Below are 22,136 nucleotides of genomic sequence, written 5' to 3'. Positions count from 1 at the left end.
TTCCATAATTAGTTTCTCTGATTTGAAATGTCATCTTAGTTTCACTGCATGTGTCTGTTAATGACAGCTGACATGTCAATAACAGCCCCCAAATGTGGATAAATCCTGGGATATACTGAAGCAAGGAGCATATAGGTCTATTGAACTGGGGGAAGGTGCAGTGTCTGTGGTTCTCCTATGTGCCTATGCATCAGCTCAGGTGCTGGTTAGTTCCAGACAAGTCAAATGTTGTAAAAATCATGGCCCAACTCTTACAGGCAATGACGTCTCCCCACCTGCAGTGCTGAGGTGTTTGCACTCCAGGGATTCATCATGTTCTAGACCTGCACTTTGTTTTCTGCAGTGCAGATCACATGTCTGCTTGTCAGTATTTCTCAGTTATTATTAACAAAGATTCCTCCCTGCCTCTTTACAAAGGGGACTGTTGTCTAGTTGTCTTAGTAAAGTCTGTACATGTACCAAACATGGGTTGTTGGGTTTTTTGAGGGTCTTAAACATATTAAGCTGTGTCCTGGTTTGTAGGTGTTTGAAAAACTGCATGGAAGATAGAAATATCAGCAATGAAACATCCTAACAGAAGACATTATGACTACATGGGATATTATGGAATAAATTTTCTTAGACTATACAGGTGTTAAACAGGTGGGGATTATTACATTTTTAACATTGTTTAGAATGTGCAGACTCAGGGGTCTAGATAAGCAGAACGGTTAGGGCTCCAAAGGCACTGATGCATTGGATGGTTATTGACACATTAATGTACACTGTACAGAAACACCCAAACTGGAGATGGTTGAGAACTCTTTCTATTTGTTTTCATCATGAAAGAAGTGTTTCTATACCTATCCACCCTTGCACTCTATTTGGGGTGTATGGAAGCTTAAACACCTAACATAAATACTAGGTTTGGTTTGGAGGCCCTGGTACTCTGAAAATTAGATATTGGACTGCCAAAATCTAGTATTGAGTCTGGTCCTTTCTCAGACCTTTGAACCAGCATCATTGTACCTATAACACATGTGGAAAACTACAGCAGTGCTGCAGTTGGCAGGACCCATTAGGGCTTTTTCCTGCAGGACCTAGTGACTGACATTGCTTCAGTGCTTGTATTGTGGTAGCTCTCAGGCATACATTAGGGGCTAAAACACAAAAGCAGCAGCATATCTCTGCTGAGAATAATTTTCTTTCCTTCTAATGGGAAGTAATAAAAGATGTGGGACTGACTACTTTGTCTTGTAAGCCTACCCTGACTCTAAATGCAATAGAGACCTTTGCTGTAAAATGTAGAAATGATAAATGAAACAAAGACATGTACATACACAAATGGAGACTTCTGAAAGACACACACACAAGTCCCCTTTAAAAAAAAAAAAAAAAGGCCAGCTATAATACAACATTTAAAGATTAATGACTTTGTTTCCTGTACATGCATCCATAGAAATGGGTAAGAATCTAGAATCCCAAACCAGGATTTGGGATTTCTCTCTCTGAGAACATGGTATAGCTAGAGCATGGTCATCTTATATTGGCACCCACAGCAGTCAGGGTATAGAGCTGGCATGGCATAGACATAACCAGAAGGAAATTTTAAATGTGTGTGTGGTAGTAATCCTGATTTTGTTAGAACTTGGTTACTCTGCAGAAAAAAAATATAGATAGTTCAGGTCAGTGACAAGCTAAAATGAGAAGCATGGCTCCACAGCTTAGCATTTGACACTCCACAGAAGTGGGTAATGTTGCATGTCTTGGGTTCTAGCTTCAGGCATTCATACATATTCCAAGTTCATCAGTTGCTGGGTAATATAAAAAATAGGCATGGCAGTTGTAGCTCAAATCCCGAAGTGCCCTCTCACAGTTAAGTGCCTTGTCTCTTAGGTTACAGCGTTAGAATTAGAGGGGCTCAAATTCTTTCAGCTCACCAGAGAAAAGTTGGGGTGGGGGGAAGGAGTAGAAAAGTTTGGTGTATTAGCATCTGAACATGCATTAATTGCTGAGAAATGGCATACATTACACTGGCTTCTCCCCATCTGCTTAATTTGATGCTTAGTCTGAAAATAAATTCTGCAGGACAAAGCAAACTCAGTTGACCTTTAGGAGCATATCGCATTTCATTACTTTCTCTTGATGTGTAAAGCTTTATTTTTCAGACTTTAATGCAACAGCATGGCTTGCCCCCAACAATCAGAGGAGCTTGTCTTTTTTGTAAATGGTGGGAAGGTAAGTTTTTTAATGCCTTTTTTTTTTTTTTAACAGAATGCTTTAATGTTTACTGTTGGTATTCAGGAAAGCTGTTATTCTGGAGTAACAGTTTATTCATGGGTAATCATCTCTTGACTTTGATCTTACTTATAGCATCCTGCTTTTTACCACAGTTTATACATAGCCTGAATGACTTTGTACCACCCCTCATAACACAGAATTTTAGATTTATAATTAGTTAGCTGTTTACTAAATCTTTGAACTAATATACTCCTAAAGTTGATGTAGTTGGAGTATATACATCACTAGTAAAAGAATATTCTGCTTGCTAATATTTTCAGTAAATCATCAAAAGAAAAGAATTGTTAATTTTTTTCTGTTCTTGATGCCAAAAGCCCACGTTTCATTTTCTCAGACATTTTGTCACCTTTTCTTACTTGGCAGGTCAAGTGAATAAGAATTCTTATTAACAAACACATCACCCAAAATGTATTACAAGCTGAAATGAAGGAATTTTATTTCTTTGTTGAAAAACAAACAAACAAACCTTGCTATGTATTTTTGTAAAGATATTTTTCAGTAGTTTGGTCAACATTTTTATACTCTAGAGAGAAGGTACTGGCTTTTTTTTTTTACCAGATGAATTAAGGAAAAGTAATTCCATTTTTTTTCTGTCTATTATGCTTTATCTACCATTACATGCCAACTGTGCTTAAAGGCATACTCTGAGACCTTATTTCACTCTGCAGTTCCAGATGATTCCTTAACTAGTTCATGTTGTCTTACACCTGATAATTTGAAGCATGCTGTATAGGAGAATTGAGAGAAGCCTGAGGCTCGGTCTCTTCATTCTGCAGTGATGGGTCCTAAAAATTTTTTTTGAAGTTGTTTGTATTATCTTGTCTCCAACAAGTTGAAGCATGCCGATAGTACAGCAACATTTTTGAGACAAGGCTAAAGCAAGGCCTACATAAGCCCCACTCATACACATTAAACTTCATTACATTGAAAATATACTTAGTTATATATCCTCCCTGCTCTTTTTATACTAAGATTTTCCTCTGCTTTTATGCTGATGGGTCTCTGCAAATGAAAGGGTTAATATCAACTTCAAGGGGGCAAATATACACAGAATTTTCACATACACAAGTCCACGGCTTTAAAATGAAGGGATTTCTGATTCATGCTGATAAGAATCAACAAAGGATCTAGTCCAAAGACACTTTTCTTTCTACTCTTGTCCATGTAGTGCCTATTCAGCCTCTTTTCCCTGCCAGTTCTCTGAATAAACTATTATTTCTATTACTCTAAAAGGACATATTTAACCCATACTGCCTGACCCATTCGTTTATTTATCTGCAGGTTGTGAACAAGTGACAGGATCCTGTTGCTGAACAAACACACCACATTAATCCACAATCACTGCATTTCAACATCAGAGTTAATCCTTGTGAGACAATTATATTATATCCCTTTCTAGCCCATAATATCTCTTTTTATTTCATAATGTAGGCAATAGACAGGCAGGCAGATCGCAAAGAACTGCTGCTGTATTATCTAAGAAAGAAGCATATCCTTTTTTTGAGCTTTGCCTTTGCATTAAATAATTCTCTAAATTACTGCAATTGGGGATTAAGATGATTTGCTTCACTTTTCTTTGTGAACCGATGTAAACAGAACAATAAATAGAAATAACACAACTGACCTTGTATTTGTTCTTGGCAGAGCAATCCAGTGCTGTATGTGCATTGTGTGTGTTAGTTACATGGGTAACTATCTTGATAGATATTACATTAGACACATTTTCCCTGTATTCCAGAGATTTCTCTTGGGCTAGGTCAGCTCTTCACTTCCTCCACTCTGGCTTGTCCATGAAACGCACAATCTGACCACATAGATTTAAGAATGTTTTCTAAACATCCTCTTTTTTCTCAATACTCTTTTCCAAGGGTCTTGACTCTGGGACTGGTCTGTGCTGAAGCTGTGGTTGAGGACATGTTCTGTGTTCTGGCCTTCATGGTTAGAAATATTTAACATATGATTGATGTCTAAACCGAAATTCTTGGGCCTTATTCTGTTCTCATATCAAGGAATTAGGATCATGGGGGTCTAAACTGGAGCAAGTATTATCCTTTAACTAGGTGATTGCTCTGAGCATTTCCCTCATGAATGGTCATAGCAGGACAGTCAAAATGCTGCTACTGGCCTACAGCCTGTGGATGGCTATTCAGAAAGCCAGGGAAGCCATATCCTGGATTCAGGGCGTGCTGTTCTGTTTTGTTCTAGAAAAAGCTGGCCAAGTGCCACGGCTCCCGGTGTGGCTTCTGCACCGCTGGAATGGTGATGTCCATATATTCTTTACTGAGAAACTATGTGGAACCTTCCACGGAGCAGATAATTTCTGTTCTGGATGGTAGGTTTCAGAGAGTAATTGTAAAAAGTGTAATAAAGGGATAAATGTTTGGTTGCCAAGGTCATAAGTATGTTTTGACTCAAAGAGCAGTAGATGATGTTTCAAAGAGGTATTCTGTCATAGCCATGGTGGTATAAGAACATCTCAAAATCATAAAAAGGAGGTTCACACTGGAGACTTCAGATGGGATATACAGTGACATTTAGCACTGGCTAAATATTTCTGAAAGTCCCTGCATTTAGAACAGCCTGTTTTTATAGCCCTCCTACAGCAGCAGCCTCAATATAGTGCAATATAAGTACACTGTTACAATGAATACAGTGAAAAAGTAGGTTCTATTTTGTCTACAGTGTAAGTATTCACCTACCAATAATATGAAGTGCCTAATATAGGTTTCTGCAGTTGCAGGGGAAATAAATGACATGACATTTTAGCCCATTGAAACATTGACTGCTCTTCAAGCAAGATTTACTACAATAGGTGAAGCAACTTCAACTCACTTTCTAGTCCCAAGTTTGCTAGCACTCCTATAGGTCCCAAAATAATTGACCCCTTCCACCAGAAAACTTAGACTACATGAGGAAAGTGCCAGAAATTCCAGTAGAGATTTCACTGCTGCTATTAATAGTACATGAAAACCATGATAGTGATGGGTGGCAGTAGATTTTTGATTGGATTATAAAAGACAAGGACTGTAGTGGTAGTAGTAATCATAGTATTTACTCTTGGATGCTTTTCATCATTTGATTTTTTACATGCATTCATAAAAATAATTCATATTATTATTAGAAATGGCCTTTAAAATAATAATTTAAGCATACATCATGATCATTATTAAAGTAATATTTTTATAGATGTGATTTTGCCCATTGGAAAGTAGAGACATAAATTTCAACATTTCATATCTACAGGTTTGATGCCAGACCATTCCTATTTATGCTGGAGCTCCCAAACATTATTCTGGTTTCTTATAATTATTTATCATGTGGTTTATTTCAGGTAATTTGCTCCATTGCACAGGACACAGACCAATTATAGACAGCTACACATCTTTTGCTAGGGTAGGTCATTATTTTCAAATGTGTTTCTTATCTTGGGACAGTTGGTAGTATCTGAAAAGGCTGAGAATCCCTGAAGTACCTACCTGGAATATAGCTTCATTTGGAAATTATTTTTGGTTGAGCCTTTGGAAAATCTGGCTCTTTTTGTTTTTTAATGTGCTGGATGCTTACATCTGCCACCAACATGTACTCTTGCAATGCACTTAAGAATCCTTTGTGTCAGTTCCAATTACTTGATCCATGCACCACTGAAGTAATTTTGAGTTTTTCCATTTACTTTATGGATACTTGGGTACCCAAATGGAACTCACTCCTAGGGGCCCTAAGGTTTAAGAGGTCTCCTGGAGCAAGTTCAAGTGACTGAAACAATCTGCTTTGAAACAGGAAGAATCGAAACATTAATTCACAAGTAAATCACAAAGCCGCCTCATTGCTTTTATAGAGTAGGATATGATTTCTTTAGGAGTCAACATGTTGCCAACTCAGAGGAACTAGACAATGTTGCCTGGATCAGGAAGAATCTGTATGCTCATCTTCTACAGGAGGTCAGGTAAGTTACATTAGATTTGTTTTCATTATCTTCTGTTTGCATTATCAAATTTGTAGTAAAAGTCCATCTTGGACTATGGCAGCAGCTACTTTTCTGTTCTTGGGCATTTAGCCCAGACTGAACTCCATGCTTTGTGCTCTCAGTGCTGCAGAAAGGTAGCACAAGCATATCTGCATTGCTGTGCAGTCAGAATGCAGACAGGTTTGACCTTTTTTGACATTTTCCAGTGAGAATGTGGATCTCAATATTATACATTTAAGTCTACTTCGTTTTGTGAGGAAGAAAACTGTTGATTGAAGACACCTTCCTTAAAAATGCTGGTCTTGATGTGCAGTTGAACTCCCTTAACAGAAGTTCTGCAGCTGTCAGCATGGCTTGTTTCTGTGTGCTTGAGACACCAACTCTGTATTTCTGAAGGTGAAGCAAAGCTATTCCTGTGCAATGTCAGTTTGTGCTTGTAAAGCTTTTCATAAGCACTACTATGGAGTGGCTCCAAGATGTTCAGGGAAGAAGTGCCTCATTCTTCTGAATTCTATAGTAATTGATATATTGGCACTGCTTCAAAGTACACATTGCTTTATTCTGACTCTACATATGCACATTCTAGATCATGTGACATCATTTACATGTATTTGGCAAAAGTCCTACAATTATCATGTATAAGGGTATGCATAGGAACCCCTGTACACATAAGGCCTTCAGAAGAGTCCTCCATTTCCTGAGTGCATCACAGAAATTGTTGTCTTCATCCACCTGCAAGAAGAGGCCATAGTGCCCTTCAGAGCCTCTGAAGCGTGCTTCTGTAAAGTAAAATGTCTTTGGTGAGTGGAGGAAAGCTTGTTTTGACAGTGAAAAACGTTAGAACCCCAAGGAGTGTAACTGGATGCGTGTGTACATCTGTGCACGTGTCTATTGTCTCCGCCTGTTTAAGAACTGAAAATTGTTGGCCGACTACTGTCAGTGTTGTTTGAAGCATTAATCTGGCAATGTAGCAGTTGCTAATAACAAAACGGCACTTACTTTGGATGTTCTCTTACTTGGCTTTCACTGATTTGCATTCCTTATAGCTGCTTTCATCCAATAGCTGGTGCCTAATTGTTATGAAGATCAAGGGAGAGCTAGAATTTTTTGCCATTTCATCAATGGAGTCAGTCAGTAGACTAGGTCATCCAGAGCCAGATCTTACAGTTACCATGGCCACGATCTGTTCAGAATGCCCAGAGATAATGACTGTTTGGGAAAAGGATAAAATACTTCAGACTAAGATATATCAATCTCTTTTCCTATTCAATATATTTGAGACCTGTTGCTATTTGGTCTGATAAGATTTTTGATTCTGAAAATGAATCAGTGAAACAGAAAAAAATTAACCACTGCTAGTAACGTGGCATATCCAGAGTTTCCTTTCATGTAAGCTCCTGAAAGCTTAGAAGATGCATAGCCTCACAAGAGACCTCAGCAGAAAAAAAACATCTGTAAACAAGTAGAAAAAGCTAATTTTTACGATGTGCTGTCAGCATTCACTTCTTGCAGTTTATGCAAGGGTGGAGAGGCTCTCCATAAGCAGGAGTCTGTCTGATCAGATGGACTAATACATTGTCATCTCAAACTCTCTCTGTTAGAAAACTCCTTAGCCAGCACAGTATATGAAAATAACATAACTATACCATCTAGCACTGCACTTGCCCACAGTAGACATTTCACCCAATGTGCCTGCTACACATCTACTATGACCAGTTTCAGGAAATCGTGCAAGATCTTCCTTGAGGCTTGATGTATTTCAAGCAAAGGCTTGAGAGTGATTAGATAGTCTCCTGTCTTTAGAGTACTTTGTGAATAGGTGTAACAGAACTAAACATTAAAAATCAACTTGGGCATCTTGAATTTTTGAATGCAACTCAACCTAAAAAGTGTGAAAACTCAATGTCACATCAGGAAAGAATCTCATCTGTTCACAAAGACTTGCAACTTACTCTGAAAATATGCATTCTCCTTTTTTTCCCCCAATTTCTTTGCAGATTCATATAAGTCTTTGCAATCCAAAAGAATTCCCACCTGTGGAACCAACACAGGAATTTATATTTCCTCCTGAACTAATGGCATGCCTTATTGACTTTTGTTATCATGCAAGCATGACTGAGTTCCTGCAGACGTTGAAAACATGATATTTTTGTTAAGCTGAAACATCTGTCCTCACATAAACAGAAAAGACCAGTTTTAGTCCAACATAACGAGGCATTTCAGTGCAGATAATCTACATGTTGTCATTATTACAATTAGCTCATATTTTCAAAAAAGAAATTGTTTGCCTTTCCAGAACCAAAACTGTGTTTCCAGACTTTTCCCAAAAGAACTCCTTATTCAGAACCATTTCATTTCAGAGCAGTTGGCATTTTTTGTGGAATATAGTATTTTCTTGGGAAGCTCCCAAATGAGCTTCTCCATCCTTTTCTGTCTTGTGATTCTCTGTTGGATTCAAGTGACCACAGGACCCATTATTTCCTTGCAACTGGTACATAGACCCTGGCAACCTGAGGCTGGACTTACACATGGGAAATGCTTCAGGTCCACAGGAAAGGCAAAGGACTTCAGGAAAGAAGAGGGTTTATTGCAGTAGTTATTGGAGAGTTACAGAAGGGCAGATGGATACTTGAAAGGAGGAGGTGTAAAGTCCACATGATCTGCAGAGAAAGGCAAAAGAAGAGAGCAGTGAAAATGATAGTGCAGGATTTACCCAGACCAGACTGAGTAGAATCCAAGGAGGCAGGTCCAGGCTGTTGTTTTAATCCTCACTCATGTTTCAACAGCTTGTTGTGAAATTCCTCGTTTGCACTTCTTTTGCAAATACTGATGGGCACTTCTTGCTGCTATTACACAACCAACTCAGAGGCTCAAATGTTCATTTGAGTTCTGGGAAAGCATGGCATGGTTCTCTGATTTGTTACTGCATTACAGAATGTTATTTGCTGCAAGGCAGTTGGATCTGTAAACATTTGTCATAGAGTACAACTTCCTTGTTTAATGATTGCCTCTCAGTGCAGATCATGCATAGTAAGGCATAAGCTCCTTTATGAGATCATGAAGTGGAAGGCAGATTTGCCTTTCCGCTACTTGACCTGCCCATGAGAGATTCATGTTTTAAGAATGCAAATATTAAATGGACATTTTGCAACTTTTATACTTGGATGAAAGATCTTGGCTAAACTGTTGCTGGCTTAAAAAGCTGTTGAGCCAGAAATGAGGTGCTGTCATCTGTTCTATGTGTTCAGATTGAGCTACCAGAAGGAGTGAACTGCTACTTCAGGCTACACAAGGTCTTCAAGATGACCTTGATTGATTAGGCTGAGCTTATTCAAATCCCATTGAAGTCTGTTTCAAGCTATCAGATTTAAACAGGTTGGGCATTAAGCGCCATGTTTAGAAATTAAACCTGCTTGGTGAACATGCTTTAAATGTCTGGATACTGGAAAAAGCATGTGAAATGCAGCTGGGAAGATATCTAAGGCAGTAATACTTAGTGACAGATTCTTCTGTGGCAGGAGGGGTGCTGACACCACTAAGATTATGACTGGTTCCACAGACCCATAGCTCCTTTTTCATGTTTCAGGTGTGTCTTTTACCTAGAGGGCCAGCCCATAATTGCAACAGTTGTCTGGCTTGTCCACTGGTCTGTTCATTGCATTGTCTGCAAAGACAGGTGTTTCTCAGTGATTGCTTTTGCATATTTTGACACCATGATTCCACATGGCACTTGTCAAATATAAAAAGAACATATATAGTATTCTCAGGGGAAAAAAGGACATATTTAATCTTGTAACACAGGAGGTGCCTGAAAAACATTTTGATTAAACAAAAATGTAGATACTAATCAACCATCCCAAGGAGACAATATTTCTGAAAAGATTAGTCCTTGCAGACAAATGGGAAAGTAGGTACTTTAATTTTAAAAAACGTTTTACATATTGTAGAAACTAGTCTGGGTCTGGACAGTAGATACAAGACGCTCAGCAAATGGGGATGCGATGATCCTCCCTGACTAAGAGAATACACTTCTGTCACATATGCAGTGAGATTTTGGCATCCTGATTTCCCACAAAGTCCAATCACATTGCTTTATTGTTTACATCATATACAAAGACAGTCTTTCAGAATCATCAGAGCAGGATAAAGGAAAACATAACACATCTTCTCCTACCACTCATTTATGTGTCTTTTACCAAGTCATTTAGTTGGTTCTCGTCACAGTTTTTTGAGCAATAATACAGTTATGATAAAAGCTCAGCATTTTACAGCACTACAGGAACCTCTAATGAAAAGCCACATTAATATCTCACTGTCTATCATGACACAGTGTCCTAGTTAGCACTATGGTTGCTTATATTGACATTAGTAAAAATTAACAAATCTTTGTCATTTCCACCCCAGAGAATGGTTCAAGAGCAGCAAAAAACCCCTCTGATTTTCTGTGGCAAGAGAACAGCATGGATTTCTCCCACTCAGCTGAAGGAGCTTCTGGAGCTGAAAGCCAAGTATCCAAAGGCACGCCTCGTTGTGGGGAACACCGGTGTGGGTATGGAAAGACAAGAGATCTTTTGACACAGGGATTACATTATGCAGTAGGCACATAATCTTGCATTTTATCTTCTTGGGATCCCAAATGCATTCTCTCACTGCAATGATTGTGCTTCAATATTTAGGCCAATGTAATTTCCTGTGATTTTTTTTGTAGTATATCAATAACTAGATTAGGACTAGTAACACCATCACCTGAGCCTGGGATTTGTGCTGCCAAACTTCTCCCAGTAACCTCAGACAGTTAATTGGGAAAAGGATAAAATACTTCAGACTAAGATATATCAATCTCTTTTCCTATTCAATATATTTCAGACCTGTTGCTATTTGGTCTGTTAAGATTTTTGATTCTGAAAATAAATCAGTGAAACAGAAAAAAACTAACCACTGCTAGTAACGTGGCATATCCAGAGTTTCCTTTCATGTAAGCTCCTGAAAGCTTAGAAGATGCATAGCCTCACAAGAGACCTCAGCAGAAAAAAGACATAGGGAATAGGGAAGGAGTCACTCATGCTTATGAGAGCCAAACATGTCACACCCACATTAGCCTGAGCATCACAACATAAATAATACCCATGAAAAAGGCACAGTAACCCCATATGCCATGATATCCAGGCACTGGCTAGATTCTGCGTATTATGGATGGGGTTTTGTTTATTTTTATAAATTGTCAGTATACTTTTTCTTAAGGGAGTAATCAGTCAGGAGGAATTTGGTAAGAATATTTCCCTTCACTGTCAGGACAATAAAGGCACAGATTAAAAGAGAATCCATTGGGTCTTCTAGTTATCTGTACATTGCCCAGCAAAGGGCATGGCATTTGTTTAGTAATATATGCCCGTGATGTGGTACTTGGCAAAGTGCCAAAACGGCAAATACTCAAGTCTAAAATCTTCAAGTCCCTTCACATCAAGGGAAAGCTCTCTGTTGTCGTTGGATCAGGCTCTAAAACAGCTACTGCACAGTAAAGAGGACTACCATAGAAAGCCTGAGGTTTACAGCAGGGAGAGGTCATGAGATGGTCTACTTACTATATGTATAAACTAGTTTGGGAATAGCTTTTTTTAAAGACATTGCACAAGAAGAGAACAAGGGAAGTGCAAAAATTATGTAGCTCATATAGAAAGATGGAATGAGTAGCTAGAAATAGGACGAAGCAAGAGTGGAATTGTGTATAGCTCTGAGAGGTAAAGTCTGAATGCGATACAGGAAAGGACAAGAAACCAGTCCAGAGGAACAGTGAGCAAGAGTCAGGAAACAGAATATTGGACTTTGGACTTCAGATCAGCCTTTGGAGTATAGAATGAAGCAGATGAAGTGGGCCTGGTAAAAGCAGTAAAATGTGATATTCAAGATACCGCACAACAAAAAAACATAAGACTTTGAAACTACTTAGTTACAGTAGTTTTGAACTTTTCAGTCTCCGTGTCAAGGAATATTGTTAATTCTTTAAACAGATCCCTAATCATACTATCGTGCTTTGCCTTGCAAGGCTCATAAAAAATCCACGATGCCTATCATCCAATCATTCTCCATCTGTTAGGATTCCAGAAATGCGTGGTGTGAGTAGCACAAGTGATGGTAAGTCTCCAAGTTAAGTCCACTGATGGTACAAACAGTGGTGACTGAATTAACTTGGGGTTTGTATTTTGACACCAAAAGCAGTAAGAACTGTTGACTCTCATTGGTGTGGAACGTTTTGAATTTTTTCTCCCTGTAGCAGTTGTTTCACTAAGCCTTTTAACCAATATGTCAGCTCACCTATGGTCTGGAGATGATGGATGGTGACAGACAACTTATGAAACTGTTCTGCCAAAATATATTTGTTCAAATCTCAAATTTCTGCAGACAGTAAACATAGGGGAAAGCCCTAAGCCAGCCTTATTTTTTTTTATGTTTTCACCAGACATGAGCCTTTCTATCACAACCATTGATCTAACAAAGTCCACAGAACATAGTGCTAGATTTTCAAGACTAAATATTCAGATATAAATTTACAATCCAAAATATCACAAGATTTTCTTTGGAGTGGGCTGGGCTGGATTCTTGGCTAATAGCAATTATCACAGATGCACTGACATTACAAGGGCTGTGCTAATTCCATCAGTCAAGAATCCAATCTGGTAGACACATCACCTCCATGAGTGGAAGCATTACACCTGTAGCAAAAGAATGAAATGCAGCATCTTCCCCATGGGAAATCAAGCTATTAAGGAAAATAGAGAAATTAACATTTTGTTACAGTTGCTTCTTTCTCTCCTTATGTTCTCCTAGCTCCATGATTTACAGCAGCTACTGTATTATAAATATTTTCAAATTATTATGCTAATATCAGTGCAACTCTGCCTTTAAGCAGATACATCAATAAAAGATTACTTTTGAACATGGCCCCTTTGTTCAGAAAAAATGCTACACAACACTTGAAGACTTCTTTGCAGGCTTACTCCAGGGTTCACTGAAGTCCATGGTAGAGGCTTCTCAGATACTACTGGAAGTGTGATTGAGTCTTTGTGGCTCGGTCTTGGAAGATTCCAGCAGTTTGGCCACCCTTCATCCTAATGAGCCAACTGTTGTTCATGTTTTTGGGAATACACATCACAAAAAAGGGATGTACATTGGTGTATGCAAATATGCAATGTATATTTTTCAGGTGTGTGTGTATACTGGGAACTATTGCTGAATAAGCAAATAGTACTTGCACTTCTTATTGCATGTAATATAAAACACACCTTACTATCATTTCTCTGACAAGAGCTATGTACAAAAGCAAATCTTTAGAGACCTTATCAGCTATATATTGCATTTATATTGTGGTGCTATGATTTCAGTGTTTAAACTCATTTGATTTCAGGGCTAGTAATAGGAGCTGCCTGCTGCTTGGCCCAGCTCAGAGACATCCTGACGGAGGCAGTCCCAAAACTTCCAGAGGAGAAAACAAAAATCTACCAAGCTCTCTTTCAGCACTTGAGAACTCTAGCTGGAGAACAGATCAGGATGACGGTATGTATTCAGCAGTAGTAGTAAAAAGCCAACACTACAGACATATCTGTGTGAATGTCACTTACAAATACATGGAGAAAAGCTGGGTGAGGCTGGGATCATGCCTCATAAGGCTAAGTAGTTAATACCATCACAAAAGTTGTATGAAATAACTGGGAATGCTATGCTAGTTAGCAGGGGCAAATATCCAGAGAACTGTCATCAGAGAAAATCCTGATATCCCTGCTCAGTTTCTTGCTGGTTGTGAGCATGCAGGCATAAAGCCCAAGGAGGTCCTTGTTTCTGTTCTCATCTCATACTCTATGAGGGCAAGACCCCAATGTTATAGAGGTTTCATTCAGGTTCCAGTATAGTTTTTAGGAATACTTCCATTATCTTCAGTAGACATTGAAACATGCAGGTTACTACTGCTTTGGAAGTAGCTACAAAAGCTCTGGCATCCCTCTATTGCTTCTCCCACTTCTTCTCAGCTAGTCATCATCTTCTACTTCTTTGGGCCTCTCTTACTGTTTTTTCCCCACACTTAAAGGTGCATTTGTGCCCCTTCCAGACAGAGAAATTTGGGCTGCCTGAATATTCCAGGAAAAATGCCATATTGTCACACAGTCGTCAGCAATAAAGCTCATTTCTGGCTTCTTCTCACCAACTAATTAGCGATTTACACTGAACAGTCTTGAGCTGTCATTGTTACTACTCATAAAATAAGGTCCTAACTACAGTAAGCAAACGTGGCAGCATGTGGATTTAGGGGGTATGGGGCAGAGAAAATGGTGTCAATGTTACTGTGTTCTTAGATATCCCTCTAGAGGATGTGAGGAAAAGTACAGGGCAAGTAGAGGAAGACCCAACTACAAGCTAGTATGTTGTGCTTGAAGTCAATGAGGGAGTGACCACAGGAGTCTCTGCCAACCTTGACATCAGAGGGTCAGTCCTCAGAGTCGCTGCCCACTGCAATATAGCATGCTAAGCGTGTGTGGCCTCATGCTGGAGGAGTGCTTCTACCCACAGGAGACTGGTTTGGCATGGCAGGTTTCCCATGAAAAACAACAAGACTCCCATGAGCTCAAAGCCTGCAAAAGCATAATCTGTGTTGGCAGCAGCAACAGTGCTTCTGCTGCCCAGAAACTTTAAGCCCTAGTGGTCATTTGAGAGACAAACAGCTTGAGAGAGGAAATTAAGGAGGAATGGGTTAGTTCCCTCCACAAAGGAAAAGAAAAAAGAAATCCCAACCTGCTTTGTCCCGTGACAAGTTGTGCCACAGAACTAAAACTATCACAGAGGGTATTTCAGAGTCTTGCCTTTCAGAGCGAGACAGTTGCGCCTAAGAATAACAGAGGTGGAGACAACAAAATGAACCGAATACAACAGCACTGTTGGCAAACTCAAAAGGTCACTTCAAAGAGCAGGAAAATTATCTGTCAGCCATCACATGAATAACATGTAAGATTAAGCAGCCACACCACAGGAAATTAACACCATTTTTGGAGGAGGCTGCTTCTGCCATTTGCTTTTATGCTGAATTGCCTTTTTGCTGACACAACAGAAAGGCACATGCACACATTTTTTTGCAAGACTTGTCAACAGAAAGTGCAGATGGAAAGCTGGCTGTCAGTTTTCCCCTTGTTCTGTGGCTGTCTGAGTCTGAAGTTTCTTTCTAGGGCTACAGAAAGGGCACTTGATACACTTTCTTCAAAAGACTCATCTGTGCCTTGACCAATCTGATCTCCTTCTATGACCAGGTGACCCGCCTAGTGGATGAGGGAAAGGCTGTGGATGTTGTCTACCTGGACTTTAGTAAAGCCTTCGACACCATCTCCCACAGCATTCTCCTGGAGAAACTGGCGGCTCATGGCTTAGACAGGTTTACTCTTCGCTGGGTAAAGCACTGGCTGGATGGCTGAGCCCAGACAGTTGTGGTGAACGGAGTTAAATCCAGTTAGCAGCTGGTTACAGGCGGTGTTCCCCAGGGCTCTGTTTTGGGGCCAGTTCTGTTTAATATCTTTGTTGATGATCTGGATGAGGGAATCGAGTTATCCCTCAGTAAGTTTGCAGATGACACCAAGTTGGGGTGTTGTCTACACTGGACATTGGGTGGGAGTGTTGATCTGCTGGATGGTAGAAGGGCTCTGCAGAGGGATCTGGACAGACAGGATTGATGGGCTGAGGTCAGTTGTATGAGGTTTAATAAGGCCAAGTGTTGGGTCCTCCACTTGGATCACAACAACCCCATGCAACACTACAGGCTCCGGGAAGAGTGGCTGGAGAGCTGCCCGGAGGAAAAGGACCTGGGGGTGCTGGTTGACAGCCGGCTGAATATGAGATGGCAGTGTGCCCAGGTGGCCAAGGCAGCCAACAGCGTCCTGGCCTGTATCAGAAATAGTGTGGCCAGCAGGAATAGGGAAGTGATTGCCCCCCTGTACTCAGCACTAGTGAGGCTGCACCTCAAATACTGTGTTCAGTTTTGGGCCCCTCCCCACAAGAAAGACACTGAGTTGCTGGAGCGTGTCCAGAGAAGGGCAACAAAGCTGGTGAGGGATCTGGAGCACAAATCTTATGAGGAGCAGCTGAAGAAACTGAGGTTGTTCAGTCTGGAGAAGAGGAGGCTGAGGGGAGACCTTACCACTCTCTTCAACTACCTGAAAGGGGTTTGTGGTGAGGTGGATGTTGGTCTCTTCTCCCAAGTAACTAGCAATAGGATGAGAAGAAATGGCCTCAAGTTGCATCAGGGGAGGTTTAGACTAGATTTTAGGAAAAATTTCTTTACTGAAAGAGTGGTCAAGCATTGGAACAGGTTGCCCAGGGAGGTGGTGGAGTCAACCTCACTGGAAGCGTTCAAAAAACATGTAGACGTGGCAGTTCAGGACATGGTTTAGTGGGCATGGTGGTGTTGGATTGATGGTTGGACCTGATGATCTTAAAGGTCTTTTCCAACCTTAATGATTCTGTGATTCTGTGCCTGATCATGAATTAAATTGGTATTATGTTTTCTTTTACAGTATGTGGATTTGTCCCCAGAACAAAATATTTCTGACAATAGAAAGCCCAGCTGTTTCTAGTGCATCCCTCTGTAAATGCCATTACTGTAGCATAAAATGTAGAATCTGTGAGTGTTAAATCTTCACAAAATCAGGCTCCTTAGCACAGTGGGGCCTCCATGTCCTGGAGAAGAAATCACTATTGTCTAAACTAGAATTCAATTTGAAGAACATACCAGCCATATATGAAGTTGTGGTGGTGCACTCCTCTCCCTGCCCTAACTTCGCCTTGTACCTTGGCCGCTCTAAGTTGCCTGACAAGCCTTGGCCTCTGAACAAAGGGTTTGGCAATTGAGAGTCCCTCAACCGTACCAAGCACTCTTGTGTAGCCAAGGAGGAGAATGGCACTGAGTGTATCAGGAACTGATTGCCTAAACAAGGTATAGAACAAGAACAGAACTAATCAATTATCTCCAGACAATCCTGGCAGCCTTACCGCAAAAACTTGAGAAATGACCTGCCTGGATTGTGGAAACTCACTGATGCCTAAAGTCAATCATCTCCTAGTTCTATAAATAGTGGTGCCAAGTGAGACCCTTCGAGCTCTCCTGGATCACAGCGGGCTGCAACCAGCACCTCCCTCTGAGTGGGACGCCCCTCAGAGTCTGTGAACCCTCAAGTTCGCAATCAACTCAGAGGCTCAACTGTACACCTGTTGAGTGACGTAAAGCATTCGATGTGAGTATTTGACCAAATTCAAGGGGGATATTTAATAGGTGCCTTTGTACATATCTATCTCTTTTCCTTATATCTCTTTATCTGTCTCTACACCTATATGCGTGTATGATTAAGGAATTCTAGTAATTTTAAGCTGATTATGCTGCTAAGTTTTATATGATGTGATACTGTGATTTATCTCAATATCATTAGTGAATTTGATCACTGTTATTTTGTATAAGATTGTTGCCGTCCTAAAGTTACACCAAGCACAACATATATCACTACACCAGAATCCCTGATACCCTATCCCTTTAGTCATAAACCGTTGACCAATTCTGGGACTAGGAGTGGATTCAGCCGCACCTAGACTCTTCTCTGAGAAGGAGTTTAGAAAGCAAGGGGGTCCACTCTGAACCTCATGACTCAATGGGAGGGCATTCCTTTACTTCCCTTACCTAACCTTAGTCGTAAACTGTTGACCAAGTCTGGGACTAGGGGTGTATTTCTGTCCACTCTGAACCTCATGACTCAACGGGAGGGTCTCCCCTACTTTCTCTCCTCAAAAAACATACACATCAACTCGATTCAATACACGAGTAAATCATTCAAATTTAACTGTTATTTGGTTTCTCTCTATATACCTTTCCATGTTGAGTAAGTAATAGAGTGAACCTTGCCATCAAACACTGTTAAAGTTGCACTTTCTACAAATTTGTATTAAAATCATTCATTTTCTGGTATCTTTGGTGGCACTTCTTTAAGCGGCCTGAATTGTCCATTTGCGACAGAAGTGCCTTATACCAGGGCTGCTTTTCCAGCACTCTGAAGTCATTAAACTGCTCATAAAATTTAAAATTCGGCATGTTTTCTTACATGCAGATAACCTCAAGTAATGTCCCCTCTTAGTATGCCTGTCTACGACTAGCTTAGTACTTCAAGAAACTACTGTTTACTGAAACAGTAATTCTAGCATATGTTCTTTAGAAATGTTGTTTTCTTTGGACAATGGTAACACCTAAAATACAAGGAATAATAGATTTGTTTTCTTTCAATCAATTTCTGACATTGATGGAGTTTTTCCTTCCTTTTTTTCCCCCATTAGGATGACTTTATTTCAGCTTTCAGACAGGCTGAAACTCAGAAAAATGCTTTGTCCATAGTATATTCTGGAATGCCAGACCTTTTCAGTCCAGGCGCAGACACCATTGTAGATCTGAGTATTTTATATACAGGCATTGTCTCAGTCACACTCAGTGCACAAAGTGCTGTGTGAAGCTCATAGGAAAGTATTGGATATCTTCAAGTTTTTAAGCCAAATGCAGGAGTCATGGCACGATGCATGGGGCCTGCTTGATTCTGCCAGTGGAGATCCCATCATCAACCTCTCACAGTCAGTATTTGACCTGTCCTCCCCAACAATAGGTTATTTCTTAATATAACTTATGCCAATTTATTCACTTATTACTTTCCACATACTTCACAATAGCTTTAGCTGCCTGTTATTTATGAAGAGGTGTTGTGTTCACGTTAGTCTATTTTTCTACCAGGCAACGGAATGATCAGATGCTGAACGAAGCTTGCAGACTGATGCTGGAGGAAATTTTTCTCCCTCCATCAGCTCTGGGTAGAAAAGTAGAATACAGAAGAACTCTGCTTGTCAGCTTCCCTTTCAGATTTTACCTGGAAGTGTTACATGGTTTACATCAGATGGTAAGGACTGGACAAGAATTGCATACCCACATCAGCAAACAGGCTGCAGGAAAACTCTGCTTTCGTAAAGATTTGGGGTTGTGAGAAGAAAGGGTAAAGGTGCTAGGCTTTACTTCAAAATACATTGTGCAGTAACAAGGTGGTGTGCAGCATCAGGCTGTCCTAACACAGCTGAAACAGGCACAGCTTTCAGCTATGCAAGAACTCAGATGAATTTAGTTACACTGTCCAATGGACCTCAATACAAATAAATGGAATAATCTACTGCAGCATCTCTCTGATTGTTCAAACCTTAAAGATTTATTTGCAAAGCTACAGTACGAAAGGGAGAGGTGGTTGACATGTGAAAAAGTTTGCTCAGTAGAAGATTTCAATTTTAAAAATATTCAAATTTCATCAAGAATTTTCACTCATATTTTTGTTTTGTTGCAAAATTGAAAAACTTTTAAAATCAAACTTTTGCTGCTTATCAGTTTTCCATCAAAGCCTTCAGCATCAGCCAAGAATTTGTTTTGTTCTCCTTTAAAAGACTGAGAAGATATGTTTTACAGAGAACTCTTTACTGAGTAAAAGCCCAACCAAAACACAAATATTAGAAGATTTTCACTGTCCCTGATAATAGTCTGTTTCAAGTTAATGTGACTTATCGGCAATTCAACAATAGAGAGCACCAAAGCTCTATTTTTCATTAATAGAAATGCTTTCTATTCCAGGCTGTCTTTGAAGTTATAGAGGGGATTGTTGATGGGAATTTAATTAGCAAAAACTTGGATGAAACCATTTTTTAGTCTACTCAACACTGACCAGCATATTAATTTGCCTATCTCTTTAGGAAGTTGGGCAAGAAGCAATTAAGAGTGATCCCTGAATGCATTTCTGATTTCAGGTATGTTTTCTCTGAAGTAAACAATGTGAAATATGATTGTTTGAAGCAGTGGTGATGCTGAAGTCTGTAAAAGCGTGGCTTGCACAAGGATGCTATCAGAAGCAGCATGGACCCAGCAGACAGACAAGCTATAAGATCCAGAAGACTTTAGCTCTCCTTTTTCTGCTGTGGTTCCACTGTGTCATTTTGTCCTTTTTACCTCTCTCTTTCTTGATTTTTTTTAAAAATATTTATTTAGTGCAGTCTTTCTGCAGAAGAGACTTACATTTACTAGAGATGTCAATGGTATCTAATGTAGTATATTTCTCAGTCCTCTGCCAGGGCACCTTAGTGCCAGTTATAGCACAAATTCTAAAAATGGAATTAGCCTTTTATAATGTGTCCCAAAAATACTGTCATAAAGTCCAGATGGCTTCCACATGGATTTTATGATCACAAAATATCTCAGAAAGTGTTTTTAAGTAAAGCTTTCTATAATTACTCTTCTGGCTTGAGGATAACATGTTCCTATTCTGCAAGATGTTGACTCAGCACAGTCTCCACAAGATCCTGTGGGCTGTCCCATCATGCACCAGTCTGGCATTAAGCATGCTACTGGTGAAGGAATTTACACTGATGACATTTGTCCAGTGGATGGAGAACTTTCACTGGCCGTGGTCACCAGTATTAAAGCGCATGCAAAGATTATGTAGGTAAGAAAAATCTGTATGCACGTTAAGTATGTTAACGTGCATTTTCTATTCTTCCTGTCTGATTTGGCCATATTATGCATTGCAACCGAAGTAAGAATTTCTTTACTGTGCACTTTAAATAGTGTCAGATATAGACACAAGAGTCCATATTAATGAATTCACCAATTTTAGTACAAAAAATATAGAAAGAAAATATATTCTTAGATTTTGTATGTACTGGAACTAGAATTTAAAGAGCTGTTCTATGCCATGCACACACAGATGATCATGCCTTTCCTTTATTTTTTCTCAATATGCTAATCAAAACTTTTTCACTTTCTTCTTTATGTAGAGATCTGTGGTAAGAATACCAAGTGGATTATGTTTCTGTCCTGAAGTTCACTGAATTACTTGTACTAGAGATAGTTGTACCATGTACTGTACTCATTTATGTGCATGCTCTACTTTCCAGATTAACTGATGCATCAGAAGCCCTTCGGGTGCCTTCAGGTGGTTGACGTACTGACAGCAAGAGATGTTCCAGGGGAAAATGTCAAGGATAAGCAAGCATATGCAGGAGATAAGGTATTTCTTGCTCTGGAGAAGTGTCTGGACCTTTTGCTTCAGCTATTTACAAAAAAAAGGAAAGTGAGTTTGCAAGTATCATCTTATTGCAAGGAAATGAAAATAAATGCAAGAGCTATTAATGCAGTGCCAGGCAGGCTGGGCTGAACAGAATTACCACTCCCCAGTGACAGAGGAAGGAAAAGCTCCCTTAAATAACTTGGTGTTTAAATGAACCAGCTATGATTCCTTAAGGGCTGATAAATGACTGATTGTCATGAATTCTGAGAAAGAATGAAATAGCCATAGCATTAGAGATATTCAAAGATGAGACAAGTAATTACTCTGTTGGTTTCTTCCCCTTCACTGGGGATGGAGATGAAATGGTCACTGGCTTAGTTAACACCTGCTAGTTCATGTTGACTAAACTCTACCATTTCCTTGTTTTACAACTCAGCTAACTAAAATGAAGCACCCTAATCCTAGGACAAACAGTACAGCTAAATAAGGATTTGTTTATGGGTGTTAACTAACTTAATTTATCCCATTTTAAACTGACTGCTTGACTTAAGCCTAATCCCAGAAACAAGGGGATCGGAGTACACTGGTTTGGAATATCACTCCTACAGTCACCACGTTTACTGTCTTCAAATAGTAAACATGATCCAGAGCATACCTGTGCTCAGAGCATACTCTGTGCATAAGTATCTGTGTTTAAGAAGTATCAATGAAGAATATTCCACAAACTCCTATTGCAGTTAGTTCTAAAGTTTAACTGTCTTTATAAGTAGCATACTTTTTTTCTAATACTTCAT

At 39.6% G+C, this 22,136-nt stretch overlaps 1 pseudogene across 1 annotated transcript in view; it reads left to right on the top strand.

Moving 5' to 3' along the window:
- Window positions 1–2,163: 2,163 nt before the first annotated feature.
- LOC309406409 (aldehyde oxidase 2-like) overlaps window positions 2,164–22,136 on the top strand; it is a 35,409-nt pseudogene continuing 15,436 nt past the window's right edge. Inside the window, exons 1-13 of the transcript in view lie at window positions 2,164–2,217; window positions 4,486–4,612; window positions 5,612–5,673; window positions 6,137–6,223; window positions 8,242–8,322; window positions 10,649–10,793; window positions 12,297–12,376; window positions 13,647–13,795; window positions 13,966–14,103; window positions 18,593–18,776; window positions 19,038–19,264; window positions 20,606–20,774; window positions 21,230–21,342. The product of the transcript in view is annotated as an aldehyde oxidase 2-like (transcript). The remainder of the gene's footprint in view (window positions 2,218–4,485; window positions 4,613–5,611; window positions 5,674–6,136; window positions 6,224–8,241; window positions 8,323–10,648; window positions 10,794–12,296; window positions 12,377–13,646; window positions 13,796–13,965; window positions 14,104–18,592; window positions 18,777–19,037; window positions 19,265–20,605; window positions 20,775–21,229; window positions 21,343–22,136) is intronic.

Source organism: Phaethon aethereus, assembly GCF_964289735.1.
Source record: "Phaethon aethereus genome assembly, chromosome: 6".
Lineage (NCBI taxonomy): Eukaryota > Metazoa > Chordata > Aves > Phaethontiformes > Phaethontidae > Phaethon > Phaethon aethereus.
Note: the sequence above shows the minus strand (reverse complement) of the source record. Positions and strands in the feature narration are given on the sequence as shown.